The 22,687-nt window shown below is 47.6% G+C and overlaps 1 protein-coding gene across 1 annotated transcript in view; it reads right to left on the bottom strand.

Annotated features, from left to right (window-relative positions):
* Positions 1-11,166, bottom strand: part of LOC133349741 (transmembrane protein 198-like) — a 38,527-nt gene extending 27,361 nt beyond the window's left edge. Inside the window, exon 1 of the mRNA XM_061563454.1 lies at positions 10,961-11,166. The gene's annotated coding sequence lies outside the window, so the exon portion shown is untranslated. The remainder of the gene's footprint in view (positions 1-10,960) is intronic.
* Positions 11,167-22,687: the final 11,521 nt, after the last annotated feature.

The following is a 22,687-nucleotide window of genomic DNA, read 5'->3' as shown; positions in this document are numbered from 1 at the left end:
TACACACCGCACCAGGTACTCATTTGAGGCTGAGTCGACCTAGGGGAGGCCCGGGACCGGTTCACATAATCGTCACTGGTGTTGGCCGTGAGCGGGAATCGAACTCGGGTCGCCGGGTTCGTAGCGCAGTCCGCTAACCGCTACACTACCGCTCCCCACTTCTGATATCACACACGCACGCACACACTCCCACACCCAACGTTTTGCTGAGCAATCTAGTTTACTGTGATTTATTGGAGACCGAAATAGGCAAGACATTTGAAACTCCTGCATTTTCACACTGCCACTCCAGGTTAATTTATGTCTAAACGACTGGGGTATTAAGGTGTATGTCATAAACCGTAGTGGAGTGAAAAGTCTCTAATGCACCTCGATATGGGAGATGCTATTGACAAATCCCAGCATATACGCCCGTCCGTGAAAAAATACATATATTCTTACCCACGTGGTTATCCATGACACACGCAGACAATAGGATGCATTTGTAACTACTCCATTTATCTGCATATAGATACAAATATGAAGACATCTGCACACAATAGAGGGGTTTTTTCTTTGCACAGTAAGGTCATGAGGAATTTCACGAACATTAGCCATGATTAATCCACTACTGCACATGTGGTTAGAAACAAATCAATGCACATCAGAACGATAAGCATGGTGTTTCTATGCCTATTGAAGTTAGAAATGTATTTATGATTTTTTAAAATCTTAAATGCTTTGTTATTATATTCACCGAGTGTCAGCAATTAAAACTGAACCACACTGCAGCCACAGAGCCCTTTATAGTCTGGAGACTCAAACGTGAACAATTAATCATAAGCTTCCCGGTCGTATTATTCTGGCTTGAAATGAGCCTCAAACATTAACGCTGAACCTTAAACATCCTGGCAGTGTTTTCGTGACTGCAGGGATTCATCTTCATGGTTCTTTCGGTAAAGTCACGTAGAAGCGACTTTACCGATAGAACCAAGAAGATGAATCCTGACAGTGCTTTTCTCTAAATCACTGAGCCTGCAGTATTACCAATGAAACTCTTAACATCTTAAAGCGGCTTTGGTCTGGCTCGCCGACCCTCAGGCAATAATGTGAGTCAGGGGGGATGATACTAACAGCCTTGTCAGAGCATCGAGCCAAAACGGCTAAGATCCCAGATTCAAATCCCAAGGTTCCACTCATTCTAAATTAAACCGTATAGTTTCAAGCGTAGAATAATTGATAGCCTTATCTCCGTCATCAACAACTGCACAAGATTCCATCCAACATCGGAACAATAACAGTGAAATGCATGTTTGTTTAAACTTCTTTCGCACCATACGTAGCCAACCGTGCTCATTGGAGGTGCGGGGAAGGGACAAGTGAAATTCCTCCTATACGATTAGAAGTGGCAGATGCTACAATCATCATTGATCCCTGAAAATTACTGTTGTATATCCATTATTTATCTATGAAATACAGTGCACATAAACACAAACAGTGAGATTCATTTTACACCCCCTTTTAGGTCCACTCCTCATATATAATGTTAGATACATCTAACATGTATATATGAGATACATCTAACATGCATAGAATATCACGTTCCGGGGACTCTTTATTTGTCGATAAGGGTGGAGAATGTTGGATTTGTGGCTACTTTCCAAGTCACTCTGTTATCCATGCAGAAGCTCCAGATAATAGGAGGAATTTAGTCTTTCCGGGAGATCAATTATGGGCAACTCGTATGTGAATGTGCGTTTATAATAGGATTAATAATTCATAGGGGCTCCGATAGAGTTTCACTATCTTTTCAGAGGTGTTTTCACCTGGCTCAGCTCAGCTCTGAGGTTATCATGATGCTGAGCTCTGAGCCTTAACCAGATGACAATCACATAACATTCCATCAAGAATAAAGCATTGGATGGGATTGCCATGTGTTGGGCAGTTAAAAGGGATGCATACAACTAAACTATAAACTATTTTCATTTTTCAGAAGTGACCTGGCCACCAATGATAGCTCAAAGAAGTGGCTTATCATGTGCAAATTTAAAGCATCCAACTACTCTAAACGCATGTTGATTCTAAATGTGGAGGGAAACACTAGAGGACCCGGAGAAAAATCCACGCAACTTCGGGGAAAACATGCAAACTCCAAATATACAGCAGGTGTCAGGGTTGCGATCAAACCCACAACCTCCTGTAAATCAGGCAAGGTAGTTAACATCTCGCCACCGTAGAGCCCTTAATACTGCGGATGTCTGCTTCATGGTGGACGTTAAAGATTCCGTGACAACATTCGAAAGAGTAGGCCATTGTGTGCCAGCATCGTGGTCTAAATTTGTAAAGATGAAAAAAATCCATCTGAAAATTACGCAATTGGAAAATGCATCGTACTTGTTACCCTCTATAGCAACAACTTGACAGGACCCTCATTAAAAAAAATTGTCACGAGGGCTTTTCTGCGAAAACAAGTGTAGTAATAAAAATGATAATCCTGGTATTCACTTGCAAAGATGTCACCCTTCCCAGCCTTCATCTTTCGAATGAAAAGGTGAAATTTTCAACTTATATGGGTATATAATGTTGAAGATTTCACTCGTGCCAGTAAGGGACACTTTAAAACTGTATCCAGAAAGGACCCCCTCGTGCTATGCAACCTGGCTCTGCTTGTGCATTGAAATTGCATAACTTTGGAATAATTTTGGCTCCACCGCAAAATGGGACCAAAGATTGCTGCTCAACTTAAAAGCTGTTGGAAAACAACAATGGCTCCCAAAAGCCCACAGGCTGATGATGCTCCACGAGTTGGAAGTGAAACAACCAGCACCGTGCCGCCCAACAACACGCGGCACGACTCAAAAAACGCATCGGAAAAGAGCTGGAACGGGGCACAGCAGTGAAAAAAAATTTACCCACGCAGCAGCCGCTCTTAATTATGTCGATCGGCATGCTTGCCGGACGTTTCGCTCGCATGAGGCCGAGCGAAACGTCGCACATCTCACGGAACGACACGTGGTGCCAACACTAAACACACCGCTACGTCAAATGGGCTCGTGCTCTCTCGTAAAGCTTGCAATGCATCAACCTTCGCTCCTTCTCACCCCCACGCCCCCACCTCTATGAAAAGACAGACGGCAGGGGAATAGTATTGCCCCGGTCTCAGGGGTTGTGTTCTGCCAAATCACACAGCAGGTGAGGGGTGTAAGGTAGCTGCAAATATGCGACCCCTTTGACGCCACCCTGCCAACTCTCTCCCATCTCCGCCGCGTACTCCCTACCCCTCCTGCCAGGATCTCCCCCCCACGCTGTCCATCACAAATGCAGTCCTCCTGCTGAAACACCTGTCACACCGAGGGCACAGGGGAGGAGGGAGCAGGGATGTAATCGGAGGTGGCGGGGGTCAAAGAACAGTTGCACACGTCTAAGCTCAGTCGGTTGGGATTGCGATGCTATTAATGCCAAGGTCGTAGGTTCGATTCCCGCGAGAGTCACGTATATTTTCAGCCCGCGAAGTGGAGACCAACCAACACCTTTGTCTAAATCAGGGTTGGGGAACTTTTTTCCTTACTCAGGGCTGGCTGAATATAACAGGCCCGCATGTTTACGCACGCAGCGGTGGATAAATGCCATTTGAGGGCCGTTTCGAAGTGTTACGTCTCACGTGGCTGGCCTCCGTGCGAACTGCGATTGAGGGCCGTATCTGGTATCAGGTCGGCACAGGCCCAACCCTGATGTGAATCCAACGACGCGGACATAGGGTTGGTTGATCACATAGAAATGACCACTCCGAATCACCGATTTTAGCTGGTGGGGAGATGATGATGATGATGTCGTGTGTGACACCAGCTACTGGGCAATGAAGCAGTGATCCCTCTAGAGGTGGAGGGGTGGGGCAGTACAGCAAGTAGGTTTCTAGCAGGCTGCATTTGTAAAGGTGCCAGAGTTTGTGGGATTTTCTGCAGGTACACTCCATTCCTTGCACAGGCCAGCAAACAAACCCATGGAGAACATTCCCAACTTACAGATAGCATCACCTGTAATTCCACCTGCCCAAATGTTAACGTCATCAACAGCAGCAGCCACTGTGGCGGAAGGGATTCAGGAAAGCCTACAATTATTTAAAAAGAGGAAGAGAGCCAATGGAGATGACTCAGTGGCTCAGAGATCAAAGACACCGAGCGCTGACACTGCTGAAATTAAACCAGGTTCTCAAGTGGAGTGGAGCGGACGGTTTTAACTCAGTCATCACTAGATTGCACAAAGGAAGCATCGCGTAAAAAAATAATACTGGTAGGAACCTCCTGGTTACACCAGCCCACAGGGGATTATTGTGTCCGTCCGTCCTGCATCAAAAAATGGGAGGGGTGGGGCTGGGTGGAGAGGGGAGGGTGGGGAGGGGCTGGGTAGGGAGGGTGGGGAGGGGCTGGGTGGGGAGGGGAGGGTGGGGTTGGGTGGGGAGGGGAGGGGCTGGGTGGGGAGGGTGGGGTTGGGTGGGAGGGGTGAGGCTGGGTGGGGATGGGGCTGGTCACCCCGTGGTGCCCTTATAAAACTCAACGTTTAACCTACTCACGCCGGCTTGTGCCCGCCCTCACAGTCGGCCATATTTGCGGAATACACCACGCCGCCGTTGACCCTGGCCATTGACCGAGCAACCCAACGTTCCTACCAGCTCCCTCCGCAGGAATGTGTTTTGACCCTGTCAAAATTTGGGAACTAAAACAATCGGTTGTTTTTACACATGACACATACATTTTGTAGGGTATTAAAAAAGTTTTACTCTAGTTGGGATATAGAAAATGTGGATTTAAAAATAGTTGTGTAATTCCATCATCCAAGACCTCTGACACATGGTGGTAATACCACTGATCACGGCAGAGTTACGAGTGAAAATGCCTTCACCTCGTGACATGATGCTGAAAGCACAATTGTAACATAAATGGAATAAAAATCATCTTACGTAATTCATTTCATTTAAAGGTTAATTTTAAAATTACTGCAGCGCAGTAAAAAAAGGGGGAAAACCCATCATGGGATAAGAATGTGCTTAAGAGTCTCGAAGTACTTTCTATCACATCTGTAAACTTAGTCAGTGATAAAAGCATGCTACTTTGACCACTTCTGTGAATTTTCCAAATTACATGAAAAAGGGCTGCTTTTTTTAAAGAAATAAAGTTATTTTTACATAACTGCAATTGACCACATTTAAATCCGCCTCAATGAGAACAGTATAAACATTTTCTGAACTGGCAGAGTGTAACTTCCTACGTGATTTTCTAACAATTAGATTCACCTATTAAGCTTAATTCTTAAGTCACAGAATACGCATTATTTTCTATTTATGCAAATCATACCTCTGACCAAAACCGCTTGGAATGCACCACAATCTCTTCAGATCTCCGAAGCTAAGCAGAGGTTTGTGCCTGTATAGTGCCTGGATGGGTGACCACCATCGCACTATCAGATTTTCATCGGACTATGTGGTGGGCAGCAAAGGGGAGTGTAGTCAAATCCACTGTTGTATTGTACTCCACGCTCCGGCGTCTATGCTCCCCGTCTGCACCAACCCACACAGGTCAGCATCGTGTAGTATTTTCATACAACCCCCTTCGGCTGGCAGGGTGCTGGGCAGCCCTCATCCAACAGCGGACAGACAAAGGGGTGTAAATTATTATTTTTCCTATTTTGTACCTGACGTGTTCACATCACCACTGCAGCCACTCCACCGCCCCACCTGCAGTGTTAAAAAAAAACACCTAACGAAAACCTTCAATCGAATCACAACTGATGAAACGCAACACGTCAATGAATTAAGTCTGTTAACTGGTCCACCACCCCTAAGTAAATGAGACTATTTTTTTAAGTAAGAAGCTTTAAATTTTTTTCTTTACAAAACATACATTTAATTACATTTCAACACCTTCCGCCCACCACAACTTCCCCTAGATTTCTGGCTGCAAAAAAATGTGCCTTAACTGGCTCAATTACTAGGCCACAGTGGGGAGGGAAAGACGAAGAAGACATTGGAATGGGCTGTGCAGTTCATATGGAGACGAGGAGTCATTTGTTGACCATGTCAGGTCAGCCTGGCACTGCAAACTTTGTTTCATGGAAACAAAGTATTCCATGACAAAGCCGCCTCGAGGCTTGTCCGTTGTCAAGCCCGTTAATTATTCCTCTAACCAAGACGTTGTTACAAGGTTACGCTAAAAAAAGCCAAATTCGAAGCACAAAGGATCAGCCATATAAATACAGTGTGCTAGAAGACACTGCCAACTTAAACATGTCAGAATTTAAGCCCACAAAAAGGCCATTTTCAGCCTAACTAGCCCATTTATGGGTAAGTGCTATTGGTGAGTGCCTACGAAGACTGGAATCATACACCAGAGGGTTTTGTGGCGAAGACCACACACTTCCCAGCTGGCTTTGTCTCTCGAGTGCCGATGTTAGTAATATGCAATTGGAATGTCTAAAGCCCCTCAACACAGTACAGCCATATCTCAAGACCCGCTGGACAATAGATAGGGGGGGGGGGGCAGAGGTGTATGGTAGCTTTCGGCCAAGTTGACCTAGAAGAGATGCACCTAATTTCACGCTGTCAAGTGCAACACAGATACATTGAGACTCCTCTTATATGTATACTTATTACATGGTCCGATGCAACCAAATTTATCCATGCAGAATTCTGTCCTCTTATCCACAGAATAGCACGTTATTATCTAAATATTTGTATGAAATAAGAGTGACCCAGAAATGGGAGAAATGTTATCTTATTATAAGAACTGTTTTCACAGTTAAGTCACCAGTAATTGATCCCCTTTGTTAATCCACTGCCGGTTAAGGCCTCCCCATGTCATATGAGTGATTAGACCACACTTCACCATGCTGGCCAATGTTGGGTTGGCGAATTCAGGGAGAATATACGCAGAAGCACAACAATAGATTTTGCCGAACTGCCCTTTGCAAATACATGACAATTTCCAATTACGCTGTGTTTAGTTAATTGAGGCCACCGCAAACACATGCTAACGCCTCTTGGGCATCATCAGCAAGGCGCAGCTGTGGTCCTGACCAAACAAAGAGGTCTCTGTGTGGCGGCATAACCGCCACACAGCGGCATACGCTCTGGAACTGCGAACGCGGCGACGGTCGACTTGCCACGACAAGCAGTGCGGTAAACAGTCGCTTGTGCATCTGGCCAAACGATGAAAAATGAGCCCGAGGTCTCGGTGACAGATGTTGGTGAGAGGCCACTCGCCCCAAGATGGAAGTCGCTGGGATTTAATGATTCGACAGAGATGAAAGCACAATGACACTAACACACGCGCATCGTGCAGGCGACACACACACACACGCACTGCATATTTCATGATGGGACGTGTAAACCACGCAGGTTAATATTTTACATGTTTAATGAGGTGCACGCTTCTTCTTTCATATCGCAGGGAGTTGATGAGCTATGTTTATGTTTATCCCGAGATTGGCGAGCGAGTCAACGGATGGCTTCATGAGTGACCTGGTGAATATCTGAAATGCTGCCAGCGAATGATGGAAGCTGGCAGTGTGGTTTTACTTTGTGGTCCATGGTTTGAGATTGGTGGCGACTGCAGTTACACTGTGGGAAATTCTTAATGAGTGCAGGATTCAGCCACATCTGCCACAGGTCCGATGCAGTTTAATATAAACCATCGTTTTGGGGGAGATGGACAATATGTGACACACATGCACTACACTCAGTTATATTGATATGTGATGAGGACAAAGAGCTTACACATCCAGTATGAGTGTAATCGTGCAATGCATGTACTATGTGATCACCATCCTGCACATATACAAATTTAGTACACATATTAATGCACTTTGAGAGATATTCCAGAAAATATGACAATACAGATAATTCAGTTATCAGATTACTGCAGTGGATTGCAAATACGACTGACCCTGATGATGTCAAAATTTTTTGTTTATTTCGTTTAACCAAGTGAGAACTCAGGATGAATCTCATGCACAAGAGTGACCTGGGAAATTTTCTGCCAGTAGGGGGGTGATGATTGCAAAGTATAAACCCAATAAGAGTCATTTAAACAGAATGGCGTAATGTACATAGAAAATACTGTCACTCTACTATGTAAATTGTATCGTATAGTGCAGTGGTTCCCGACCTGTGCTCCACAGATTACTCCAGTGTCTGCGAGGTTATGACAGAAGTAGTTTGCGGAACTGGTGCAGATGCGATTCGCTTCTTGTCAAACACCAGATTTTTGACTGATTTGGCAGCCAGAATGGTTGGGAACCACTGGTGTGTAGTGATGACAGTCGGTGCACACACACACACACACTCATGTAAGTACCTTGAGCTGATATACTGAAACACTGCAATGCTTACTGCAGTATTGTTAAATAAATTAAACTTGAAGTACACATACACAGGTAAAACAGGAAATTCACTCCACATACTGGACATGTAAGAGATACAGATACAGTTAGCCCACATGTAATACAGACACTTTGTAGGGGTGAACGTTGAGATTTATAAGGACACGGGGTGACCACTAAGGTCTGAATTGGCCTCGAATAACGTAGGAACTGATAATGGTTTGACAGGTATATCACCAGCCATAATCTATCCACTGCTAGATGCAGACTTTCCCAATGTGATGCCATCTCTAACAGACCGGTCTCTCTTTCATCCCTCCATCACCTGTGTGGTCGTCCTCTCAGACATGGTCTCTCCTTTGGCAGTCATTCCATCACCAGACTTGACCACGAGGCATAATCCCTTCTATTGATGTGTCCTTACAGCCAACATGAAGACCTCTTCTGCATAGGCATAGCCAATGCACGGCTAAAATACGGTACGCACATCCGATTGGCACGATCGGCTACGTACGGCGCGAAAGAAGTTCAACGTTCGTACGTTCAAATTGTCAAAACACACAGGCACAATAAACATAGACCAGTAAAGCCAGCAGACACGGGTAGCAACAAACACCCTAACACCTATTGAATAAGTATTGTCAATTCTTTATGGCCAAGACACAAGGTAACAAAAGGACATTGTAATGCAGAGACAGCCAATACGCTCCCAGGTGCGGGGTTCACGCCTTGCGCCAATGTACACAGCACCTTATTGTCTATGCCACGCAGAAACGGAGAAAATAAACAAACAAGACAATAAACATTTGGGTTCTCTACACACCAGCGGATATACACAGTACTGACGTTTAGAAATGGTGTGTAGTCCAAATGATCACACGCACACACACCAAGACAGCATTATTGTATGTGCTATACAAACAAGTGTGCCCCCAAACACATACACACACACATAGGTAACACAAGATGGTGTTCAATAAACACACACATGTATTGGATAGCCAACACATAGGTAACATCCAGAATATAGTTTGTTTATCGGGGTTAGATTGCGTACACATGAATGTGTCGTTAAACCCGCCACCACCCGACACAGCCAATTAGTAAGGTTTGTCTCGTAAACGAAACGTGACAATTCGTTACTAGTACAGCACTAACCGGTTTGTTGGAGAGTGAACCCACAACATTTACAATCTTCGAGTACGACGTTTCGCCAGTAATTACAACCAGCATCATCAGGCGGACAGACAGATTTGTGAATGTTGTGGATTTGCTTTCCAACACAATCGGTGTGCTGTACTATTAACTCATTATCCGCGGATATTTCTTCCTCATATCCGCGATAAACCGCGATTTTACCCATAACGTACGAATCGCGGTTTTATTTGCGGATAAGAGAGAGTTGCGTGGTAAATTCATCCTATTATCCGCGATTATAGGATCCGTGATGTTCGCTCGACCGTATTGAACGCGGATTAGAGGAGTTATCGTGTAGTGTACATACACAGCACGAACACACGCAGCACGTACAGTGTGTACACACAGTACACACAGTGTACACACAGTACACACAGTGTACACACAGAGTACGTGCACAGTACACACAGTGTGTACACACAGTACATACAGTGTGTACACACAGTGTGTACACACAGTACATACAGTGTGTACACACAGCGTGTACACACAGTACATAGTGTGTACACACAGTGTGTACACACAGAGTACACACAGTACATACAGTGTACACACAGTACATACAGTGTACACACAGTACACACAGCGTGTACACACAGTACCTACAGTGTACACACAGTACACACAGCGTGTACACACAGTACCTAGTGTACACACACAGTGTACACAGTGTGTACACACTGTATGTACTGTGTGTACACAGTGTGTACATACAGCGTGTACACACAATACACACAGTATGTACACACTGTATGTACACACAGTATGTACACACTGTATGTACACAGTACCTATCAGCTGTACACAAGTGAGTGCTGTATTCATTCATCAATTGACATCAATAGCGTCACCTCTTTGTGTTGCCTGTGTTGCTATGATCTATACCTATACATCTATAGATAGAATATATATTATATCTATAGATATAATCTATATAGCTACATCCAACTTCATCGGTATAATCAACACACATGTGTAACACAAGCATTACTGTGATGCATTGTATCGAGCATATTGCACGCACGTTTCATAACCCACACACGCCGAAGTAACATACGGCACAGTTATAACCTACACACAGGTAACGCAAATACATTGGTAACGTATCAATACCGTAGAGTATTGGTTATCGATGCAAGCGTTGCATAACGTGCACACACACACACAGGTATCACACAGAGACAATCCACGCACAGGTGACGTGGATTGATCATGCTCATTCACGACTAACACACAACTAGATCTGACAGCACTAACAAGGCTACTAAACCCACACCCAACGTAAAAACACCACACGTGTAGCCCCTTGCACTGTATTGTGTACACGGCACAGAGACCGCTTCACACAACTCAACCTTTGCACAGCAGCAACGAGACGGGTTCGACTCCCCTCCCCCCTTCCTCCTCTCACCTGTGCCGGGATCTCGGTGCCTTGCATCCTTCCACGGCGACGTCGGGGGTCGAACCAGAGCCTTCAGTGGGAACCCGTGAGCTTCTGCTGGAGGCGATGAGGGGTGGTGAGGGGTGCGGGAGGCTTTCCTCGACAGAGCGACCCGTGCGGAGCGAGCGTCGCTCTGTCCGCCTCGAAGCCCCGCGCAGCCTCCCCCCTCACTCTGCCGCCTCCCCTTTTCCTGCGTGAGTCCCTCCCCCCCTGGCTCTCTTGACTCCTCCCCCCTGGCTCTCTTGACTCCCCCCTGGCTCTCTTGCCCCTCCCCCCTGGCTCTCTTGTCCCGCCCACTGGCTCTCTTGCCCCTCCCCCCTGGCTCTCTTGACTCCTCCCCCCTGGCTCTCTTGCCCCTCCCCCCTGGCTCTCTTGTCCCGCCCACTGGCTCTCTTGGCTCCTCCCCCCTGGCTCTCTTGTCCCTCCCCCTGGCTCTCTTGCCCCTCCCACTGGCTCCCCTGCCCCTCCCCCCTGGCTCCCCTGCCCCTCCCCCCTGGCTCCCTCGTCCCTCCCCCTGGCTCCCCGGCCCCTCCCCCCTGACTCCCCCGTCCCTGCCCCTGACTCCCCCGCCTCTCCCCCCTGGCTCCCCCGTCCCTCCCCCCTGGCTCCCCCGTCCCTCCCCCTGGCTCCCCTGCCCCTCCCCCCTGGCTCCCTCGTCCCTCCCCCTGGCTCCCCGGCCCCTCCCCCCTGGCTCCCCGGCCCCTCCCCCCTGGCTCCCCCGTCCCTCCCCCCTGGCTCCCCCGTCCCTCCCCCTGACTCCCCCGCCCCTCCCCCCTGGCTCCCCCGTCCCTCCCCCCTGGCTCCCCCGTCCCTCCCCCCTGGCTCCCCCGTTCCTCCCCCTGGCTCCCCGGCCCCTCCCCCCTGACTCCCCCGTCCCTCCCCCTGACTCCCCCGCCCCTCCCCCCCTGGCTCCCCCGTCCCTCCCCCTGGCTCCCCCCGTCCCTCCCCCTGGCTCCCCTGTCCCTCCCCCCTGGCTCCCCTGTTCCTCCCCCCTGGGTCCCCTGTCCCTCCCCCCTGGGTCCCCTGTCCCTCCCCCCTGGCTCCCCTGTCCCTCCCCCCTGGCTCCCCTGTCCCTCCCCCCTGGCTCCCCCTGGCTCCCCTGTCCCTTCCCCCTGGCTCCCCCTGACTCCCCTGTCCCTTCCCCTGGCTCCCCCTGGCTCCCCCGTCCCTCCCCCCTGGCTCCCCGGCCCCTTCCCCCTGGCTCCCCCTGGCTCCCCTGTCCCTCCCCCCTGGCTCCCCCGTCCCTCCCCCTGGCTCCCCCTGGCTCCCCCGTCCCTCCCCCCTGGCTCCCCCGTCCCTCCCCCCGGCTCCCCCCGTCCCTCCCCCTGGCTCCCCTGTCCCTCCCCCCTGGCTCCCCTGTTCCTCCCCCCTGGGTCCCCTGTCCCTCCCCCCTGGGTCCCCTGTCCCTCCCCCCTGGCTCCCCTGTCCCTCCCCCCTGGCTCCCCTGTCCCTCCCCCCTGGCTCCCCTGTCCCTTCCCCCTGGCTCCCCCTGGCTCCCCTGTCCCTTCCCCCTGGCTCCCCCTGACTCCCCTGTCCCTTCCCCCTGGCTCCCCCTGGCTCCCCCGTCCCTCCCCCCTGGCTCCCCGGCCCCTTCCCCCTGGCTCCCCCTGGCTCCCCTTTCCCTCCCCCCTGGCTCCCCCGTCCCTCCCCCTGGCTCCCCCTGGCTCCCCCGTCCCTCCCCCCTAGCTCCCACTAAAGTCCCTCCCCTTCTCGAGAACCCAACCCGGTCCACTCAGTCACCTCCCTCCCTTTGTCTTGCAATGCTCCCTCCCCTCCTCCCACTTCTCCTCTCACTCCGTCCTCTTCACTCCCTGCCCATTAGTTGTGTGCAATATTCCTAAAGGGCCCTCCCTCCCTGTCTGCACTCGTTCTGCTGCGATTTTGGTGGTGTTCGTGGTTGTGTTGTTGTGCTCACGGCACCACGGACCTCACTTGTGCAATAGCCGAGAAACTGGCTAAACGTGACCACCCGTGCAACAAATCAAATCGACTTAGAGCTAATTCCTCTCAGGCCCCTGTGTTACCTCCTTATCTGTGTGTGTCTCTCTCTTTATCACGACCCCTCCTCTTGTCTGTCACTCCCTTCCTGGCACTCCTCTTTACTCTTGCGCCTCCCTTGTCTCGCCATCCCTGTAATCCCTCGGTGCCTCCATCCCCCCGTCTGTGCCTCCCCGTCGTTGAATTTTCCCGCTTTACTCAGTCCGCCCTCTTTATACTCTCGTTCCTCCCGACTAATCACAGCACTCAGATTGCAAATGTTGTGGCTTGGCTCTCCAACACACCGGTGTGCTGTACTAGTGACGAATTGGCCACGTTCTGTTTACGTGACAACCCTTACTAGTTGGCTGTGTCGGGTGGTGACGAGTTTTAACGACACATTTATATATTTACGCCATCTAACCCCAAAAAAACATCTATTATTGATTGATAGTTTCCATCCTGTCGCTCCCTCTCACGATATCCATCCCTCCCCCCTTCCACTCTCTGTCCCTCCTCCCACTTTCCCCTCCCACACACCCCTCCCACACATCCACTCTTTCTTTGTCCCTCCTGTGTGCCCCTCCATCTCCTCCTCCTCTCTGCGTCCCTCTCTGTTACATCCACTGTGCATGAAACGATGACATCATCCCGAATGGGGGTGAAGCCAGTCGCCGTGCGCGTGTGTGTATGCTGAACTTCTTTCGCACCGTACGTAGCCGACCCTGCTAATGGGAGGTGCGGGTGGGGGAAGGAAAACACGAAACACAAAAAGCAGTGTTTGATGTGTCTGCGCGTGTCATCGAGCACCTATTAAGGTGCATCTTGATAGTTGCTTGCTGTTAAGGCCGCAGTTGAATCTGGATATGAGCACATATAATACTGGTAGGAACCTCCTGGTTCCACCAGCTCACAGGGGATTATTGTGTCCGTCCGTCGTGCATCCAAAAATGGGAGGGGTGGGGCTGGGTGGAGAGGGGAGGGTGGGGAGGGGCTGGGTGGGGAGGGTAGGGTGGGGAGGGGCTGGGTGGGGCTGGGTGGGGGGTGGGAGGGGTGGGGCTGGGTGGGGAGGGGCTGGTCACCCCGTGGTGTCCTTATTAAACTCAACGTTTAACCTACTCACGCCGGCTTGTGCCCGCCCTCACAGTCGGGCATATTTGCGGAATACACCACGCCGCCGTTGACCCTGGCCATTGACCGAGCAACCCAACGTTTCTACCAGCTCCCTCCGCAGGAATGTGTTGTAAACACACAAGTGCAGTTCTGCTGTAATTCAATTCAAGTTTATTTACATCGCTCCTTACCATGACAACCACCGTCTCGAAACACTTTACAATGTTACAATAAACCAAGAGGCATGCAACCTATAAGTAACACATCTTAACATTACCCACTCGTGACAGAAAGCAAAGACTAACTTCTGATACAAGAATACTTTCCGTCAGATAAAGAGCATTTGTCTCCCGACTGCTTATAAAAGGTCACCTGGCAGAAAAAAATGTCAAGATCTTCCTTTCCTGTTTAAGTTGAAAAACCTGTTTGTATTTATAGTTAATCTATTATTTATTGTCTATGGTCATTGAAGCGAATATGTTTAAATCCCCATGTATAGCTGCTGATAGTGGCCACACCTCAACGGACTCTGAGTAAAGGCAGATAGGGTCTCGGGGAAACCCAGGGCAGGTTTAGATTCGAATTGGTCACTGTTATGCATCGTGACCAGGGGTCAAACCCACCTAAGATAGTTGGAGAGCAGTCTCCGAACCACCACGAATTGTCACCCATCACTCTCCACACGTAGTAGCCACTAACAGCGGTTGTGTTCATCTTTTTTTTAAAAAATCATATGTTTTTGGCATGCGTGTGTGTCTGTGTTTTCGTGTGAACAATGTGTTCGCAGCCAATACGCTTCCTGTCCATATCTGTCTCTCCACATAAATAATAAAACAATACATATATTCATGATTTGTGTGGGTTGGTGTCAACATTGCAAGAACACTGTGATCTCACCAAAGAATTCAACTGTGAGAGAAAAATGCTGTTTCGTTTGAGACAAATATATTCAGCCAAATCTTGTGAGATATGAGATACCAAATGATCCGAAATCTGCCCGATCAGAATATTAAAGAGAATTGAGCCTGTTTAGTGGTCGAGTCCCATGCTTGGCGATGGCTAACATCAATGGCGTTTTATATTTGGAATTCAACCCTTATGGTCAATGAAACCACCTCCATGACAAACACTGCGATGCCTTCATCCATCAGAGTACAGTATTGACATCATTTGTATTATTTCGTTATAGTGGTAAAACTTTGATTAGGACCGTTCTGTGATTTATGTGTAAAACAATATTAATCCATGCCGCTCTACTAGTAGGATGGAGAAAACGTCCTGGTAATTGCGTGTAAGTCATGTCACGAAATCGCCACATGTTACACAGCCGCGAATTTGCGAATTTTTTCCAGTTGTGCACAGTATGCACTCAAAACTGGGCTTCACTGAATTAAGCGCGATACGTAATTTTATTTGCGTGTAGCAGAGGCGCAGTCGCTGTGGGTGGCCTGTCATCTGGACACCACCACCATGTCTAGATATTGCTTTGAGACACCCACCACATTCATGGAATGTTTGAGTCACCTCCCAATCACCAAGGTGACAAATGATAATTATGCTGATGACGGAACCTTTAAAGAGACATTAGCGGACGAACAGCAGGCTCGGTACTGAGTCAGCAGCCGGCAATTAAGTGGGTTTAATATAATTATAGTGGTCGCATATAGTTAAACATGTTAAATGGGGTTTGCCAGGGCTACATATAGTGTGTCAACAGTAATTAATGAAAGCAGCTTAGCTGTAGATAACAGGTTACTGTGCTTCTGCAATCTAACCGATAACCACTGGGGAGCCACTCGCGATTAGGACACCCATCAGCATCCACAATTTGACCGTGCCCTTGCTGTGCAGTCATTGACAATTATGCCAACAAGTGAGACTGTCAGAGACATATATGTAGAGTGTCAGAGACAGAGACACTCTACATATGACAAGCTGGTTTGATCTTGTGCGAACGCGCATGGACAAAAAAATGAAAAGTCCACAAAGCAGCATGGAGAGATGCATGCTTGGGATTAGATTGAGATACAGACAGAGGAAGACGTGTGTTTAGCGAACATCCACGGTTTAATTAACTAATTTAAACTGTTAACAACAGCGAGTGGGGAGTGGGCTTGAGCAGGACACGTCGCAAGACGAGATTATGGTCAATGGTCAAGAGTAGTGACGGATTGGCAGTCAAGGAATGGAATGCATCTGAGAGGACGCCTTGATTTTGTTTTACCCTTGATTCTATTTATTTTTAATGAGGAAATCAACCTTGGAGAGGCCTTAATCTAGCAGGTTATTGACCATGGCTGATGATAATGATATACCTTATACAACCCGTTTGTCAATCCACTGCTAGATGAGTCTCCCCACACCGAGTGGGTTATGGGTTATTTGACCCATGCGCCAGCAAGTTCGTCAGTGTACAGATGTAGGAGCATAGTACAGTGCAACAATTGATATTGCTGCAAAGGCCTCTGCTGACTGCAAGGCCCCGCAGTAGCCTACAGCTCTTGTTAATGCATGCGGTCGCCCATGTTGTGCAAACACTCTGCAGGCGCATTGCTGCTCAGCATCTGATCCGATGAGATCGGAAATAAAAAACAAAATACATTCTCGGTGTTCTCAAACAGACATTGGGATCAGCCTCCTGAGTCTCGGGCTTTTGCATTTTAATACTATACAACAACAACAAAAACCAGATTGTGTATTGTGTTATGTCAATGTTTAAATATGCACAGAGCTCTCGTGTCCTGAGTAGACAAGACATCGTGCCAGCCCCACTCCTGCCAAGGAAGTTTACCGCAGAGAATCATACATTTTCAACCGTCTCCGTTTCTTGTCTCCACTATCACTCACTCGGCAAGGATTAAATTGCCTTACAAGCGCGCTCACTCCCCACATGTGGCCTGTGCATGGCAATTTGCAAGATTAGGACCTGAAGAGTGGCAGTTGCCGTCAACCTCTTAGTGTTTTTTTGTGCCGTGAAATATTGCAAGCCATGATTTTGTTTTTGTTTGTTTGTTTGCAACTGTGCTTGTAGTAGTCACGAGTTAAAGCTTTCGTGACTGCAGGGATTCATCTTCTTGGTTTTTTCGGTAAAGTCACGTAGAAGGGAAATAATAAAATAATAAAAATAAAACCTATTTTATTATGTTTTATTTTTATTATTTTATTATTTCCCTTCTACGTGACTTTACCGAAAGAACCAAGAAGAGGGTAGTCACGAGTGTTACCTTTATCATCAGCATCAGCAGCCATGATCCATCCACTGCTGGATGAATTTCTCCCCAAGCTGTTGCCATCTCTCATGATTCTGCGATGTAACAATCCACGTGGCCCCGACGCACCAGCTGATCTCATCGCTCCATATGCGTTGCATCCCCTGGCTGCAATTCCTTCATGGATTTTGGCCATTGGTTGTTATCCCGTCGGGCGACATGTCCTGCCCAAGCCTAACTAACCTTTCAAAACAGTTTGAATGATCAATACCTTTAAAGTTTTTGCGAAATGTTTGTAGTTGTTGCCAATCATCTGCTGGACCGTTTGTCAAAACTGGGAGTGAGTACCTGGAATGATTAAAAACGTTCTTCTCAAGGCACATTGGCATGTTACTTTTCACGTCACAAATCAAAGCGTATTCAGGTTCACATCAGCACGAAAAAGTGTTCATCTAGTAGAGATAAACCAGTGGCAACAATCGCCATATTACGTAAATGTCACAGATCGGATTTTTTTGTAAGACAATGGCTGTTGACTTCCCACAAAGTCGTATTTATTTCATGAACCCTAGCAGGATGATGGGTCTGGTCGACACCTTACTAGGGATTGAACTCAGCTTCCAAGTGTGCTCTACTAGTGCTCTACAAACAGTGGAGCAATACTTGCAGTAATGTATCCCAAACCCTTCCCTAGCCAGATTAAGAATACATGGACTATGGTTATCACAATACCAGCATTGCATAGATGTTCATAAAATATTTTCTAAGAGCAAATTAAATGCATTTGTATTGTCTGGAAATTAATTTGATATTTAAAAAACACAACTATGCGTTCTAACAAAAAGTTAATATTTTAAACATTAATTGAAATGAACGATCTTGATTCGAAGCTTTCGTAACTGCAGGAATCCGTACTCTTTGGTTCTTTCGGTAAAGTCACGTAGGTAGAAAAATAAAATAAAATAAAAAAAAATATATCACGACGTTTCGATCGCAACACAAGCTGTCGTCCTCAGGCGGAAAAAAGAATCCAGCAATGGAACTGCTGAACCAGCAAGATCACAGCGAGAGAGCTGAAATCAAAGCTTAAAACATAGTAAACTATTAAATTTCAGTCATTTTGCTGTGATTTTTTTTTACCCTTGATTATATTTATTTTTAATGAGGAACTAAAGCCAACTAATCTCGCATAATTCACCCCCTTTCGTCCACAAACCGTCCAATATGTGTCTTGAGATTCACATAATATTGTAACATGGATATTTGAAAAGCTGTAAAGTTTATTACAGACACAGTTACAGACCGATACGCCACACAATCACGGGACGTGCCAACGAGCCCATTTTCGCCACGCTCCCCGCTCTGTCCGAGCACGGATACACACACAGCACATTCTCCCGAAATTAAACAGGCGATGCATGCATGCCCACGTAAAACAATGAGCCACTGTGCCAAGGAATACACATTCCCGCTGTAAGGAATTAACGCATTCGTTCAACGAGTCTGTGCCGCAACAATCTGAGGCTCACTTCACTCCGTCCTTCGTGCTCTCTCTCTCTCCCGTTCTCTCTCTCTCTCGCTGAAGCAACAAAGACGTCTTTTGTGGTCCTTGGCACAAGAAAGTGGGGATTTGTGGCCGACATGAACCACCGACTTGCACGAAACTGCAGGCTTCAACAACTCAATCACGTTCTGCTTTAACATTAAAAAAGGGTAGATGACAAAAACATAGATGGGAAAGTGGGATAAGTGACTTTTGCGAAGCGTTAGTTTTGTCTTGGCTGCAGCAGCAGGTCGTGCGAGAATCTCATTGCGGGTGGTACGGGGAAGGATGACTGACAGGGCAGGATGTCCATTGCCATGACAGCACAGAGTCATTAATGGAGCACTCTCTAAGGTTGACACCTGTCCTGCTTTTCCAAGTATCATCCTGTTAATGAGGTAGCAGTCCCAGGAAATCTGTAAGTTTTCCCGAGACTGTAACGGTCCTGGATTTTGTCTGATGTTTAATGACACACTACTCGAGAAGAAAAAGCTTTTCCCATGATATCAGAGCTGCCCAGATGTGGGAAAGGTGTGTGGGGGGGGGGAGGGTTGCCCTGCACTCCACACAAGAGAGGGCCCCAGAACAGGCCTATTTAATTGCCTTTAATGAATAAGGGGACCCCGTGTGGCATTGTGCACCAGACCTCCAAGTGGCCCTGCATGTGTTCCGATTTTCTGTACCTTAGGGGTGGCAATAATATCACTCTCCACCCGGTTCAGGAAATACGTTCCTCCCTCTGGGTCTAGTAGAGACGCTCTCCCTCTGGGTCTAAGAGAGACGCTCTCTCTCTGGGTCTAAGAAAGACGCTCTCCCCTCTGGGTCTAAGAGAGACGCTCTCCCCTCTGGGTCTAGGAGAGACGCTCTCCCTCTGTGTCTAAGAGAGACGCTCTCCCCTCTGGGTCTAAGAGAGATGCTCTCCCTCTGGGTCTAAGAGAGACGCTCTCCCTCTGGGTCTAAGAGAGACGCTCTCCCCTCTGGGTCTAAGAAAGACGCTCTCCCTCTGGGTCTAAGAGAGACGCTCTCCCTCTGGGTCTAAGAGAGACGCTCTCCCTCTGGGTCTAAGAAAGACGCTCTCCCCTCTGGGTCTAAGAAAGACGCTCTCCCTCTGGGTCTAAGAGAGACGCTCTCCCCTCTGGGTCTAAGAGAGACGCTCTCCCTCTGGGTCTAGGAGAGACGCTCTCCCTCTGGGTCTAAGATAGACGCTCTCCCTCTGGGTCTAAGAGAGACGCTCTCCCTCTGGGTCTAAGATAGACGCTCTCCCTCTGGGTCTAAGAGAGACGCTCTCCCCTCTGGGTCTAAGAGAGACGCTCTCCCTCTGGGTCTAAGAGAGACGCTCTCCCCTCTGGGTCTAAGAGAGACGCTCTCCCTCTGGGTCTAAGAGAGACTCTCTCCCTCTGGGTCTAGGAGAGACACTCTCCCTCTGGGTCTAAGAAAGACGCTCTCCCTCTGGGTCTAAGAGAGACGCTCTCCCCTCTGGGTCTAAGAGAGACGCTCTCCCTCTGGGTCTAGGAGAGACACTCTCCCTCTGGGTCTAAGAGAGACGCTCTCCCCTCTGGGTCTAAGAGAGACGCTCTCCCCTCTGGGTTCAGGAGAGACACTGTCCCATCTTGGATTCAGCGTTCTTACTCCTATTAGTAAAAAAAAATATTCTAGCCTGGCCAGGTTTCCTTTCCATGGTTACACTGTAAATAAAACAACAACAACTTACAATTAATCTTTTACAAAAGATACTGTGGATTTTAATGGACTCTCACGTGTTTAAATATAGGACACTACATTAATTGACACCTACTGAGATAAAAGATTGCATGGCATTATGGAAAATATCTACAATTCCACGTGAAGGTGACTTTAGCTAATCTATATACCGTATAAGCACATTATTATTGCTGTATCGGCAGTGGTGCATAAGCACAATTAACATCAAACAAAAAAACGTAACACATTCGTCAATAAAACCGTGGCCTTAAAATAAACCAAATATATAATTGGCGACATTTTGACAATTGCCCCAAAGCGTGTTATTGACAAATGTGTTGATTTTGTTGTACAAATACTGTATAAACATATAAGCACAGCTGCCGGATCGAATATTGGGTTGCAACATATAAAATGTACTATTTACAGTAAAACTCCTCTGATGGTGATGTGGCGAAATTCACATTACGAATCCTATTATCTGCAATTCTAGCTGTGGATTTACTCTAATTATCTGCAAAACAAAATCATGGATAACCGCAGCTAATAGGGTGAAGTTATCACGAGACTCCTCTTACATGTGAAACATTTGCAGATAACAGGAAAAGTGATTCCACTACGATGGAGGGGAAATATCACGGATAATTCTGGATAATGGGAATAATAGGGGCATGGATAATCACATCTTGGCAGATCCTATACAACTCACGGATAATAGGAGTTGCTGGTAATAGGGTCACGGATAAGGAGTGGTTCTACTGTAAATAAAGCATTTGCACTCGTGCCGTTATGAGAGCTCAATAATTCAGAAATGATTAGTTCAGTATCTGCTTTGTCACATTTAATGAACTGTAATAACAATATAATAATGTAAATCCCTTTATCTTCTTGGTTGTTTCGGTAAAGTCACGTACAAGGGAAATAATAAAATAATAAAAATAAAACATAATAAAATAATTTTCACGATGTTTCTGCCACAACGCAAGCAACCGTCCTCTAGAGGACGGGTATTATGTTTAATTTTATTATTTTATTATTTCCCTTCTACGTGACTTTACCGAAAGAACCAAGAAGATGACTCCCTGCAGTCACGGAAGCTTTAAATCGAAAGTAAATCCCTTTGTCAAGCCACTGCTGAATAAAGGCCTCTATACTCTGTGTTATGCATGGGAGATTTTCTTACCATACTTCACCACACTTGCCAGTGCAGGTTTGTGAAGGGGATGCACAGTATCGGTTCAGTGCCCCAACCACTGTGCCACTGCTCCATTACATTAACAATTATAATAATAGCTATACAGTTACATTTGTATCTGCCCAGGAACACGTTGGCATCGATAACTTAATAGGGGATGTGTGATGAGCTCCATTAATAAGTGTTTGGTATGTGGTAGCAAATCAAAGTACTCGGAGGAAAAAGCTACAGTTAAGAGAAGATAACGGCACAAAAACTCCACACAGATCCAAGAATGCATTTGCCACCTCTCAGCCCTAGGCACATGTATGTACAGTATGTCGAACTTCTTTAGTACCGTACGTAGCCAACCATGCTAATCGGAGGACGCCTATGCACCTGTTTAATCCCTATTACGGATCGTCAGTGGAGCGTCTCCCTTGCTCGCTACCTCACCGCCGTCAATGCACATTGGAACGGTTGCTAAGAGAACATTGGCCCGTGCAAAATGTGCGTTCGTTGACTGAACTAGCCCACTTCACGGTGGGTCATTAGGGAGAGGGGGAGCCAATTGGGGGAGGAAGCGGATAGGGGGAGGTGGGTGTGAGGCGTGGACGCCCGGTGGGGGACGTGGGGGTCAGAGAATTAGCGAGGCTGTTTGACTCCCACGCTTGGCCTGTCCGTGGCCAGACTCTAATTTCTCCCTGCGTTGCGAGTTGACCAAAGTAAGGCCTATTGTGATCGCCCCAGGGGGCTACGCCTGGCTGGACCCGATGAATTGCGGTTAACGGCCTCGTCAATGGCCACTGGTGAAAATTGGCTCAAGGGCAAAAAAAGCTTTGGGCGAATGGGACACACAGCGGCGGCTTTACTAAAGAGAAGACGCGTCGAGAGGCGAGGAGGGAGAAAGAGTGAGCGAAACAGAGTTAGGGAGAGGAACACGGAAGCTATAAACGTGAGACGTTGACGACCAGAATGGA

The sequence above is a fragment of the Lethenteron reissneri genome, chromosome 31, assembly GCF_015708825.2.
Source record: "Lethenteron reissneri isolate LAM-NWPU_2019-01 chromosome 31, ASM1570882v1, whole genome shotgun sequence".
Taxonomy (NCBI): Eukaryota; Metazoa; Chordata; class Hyperoartia; order Petromyzontiformes; family Petromyzontidae; genus Lethenteron; species Lethenteron reissneri.
Note: the sequence above shows the minus strand (reverse complement) of the source record. Positions and strands in the feature narration are given on the sequence as shown.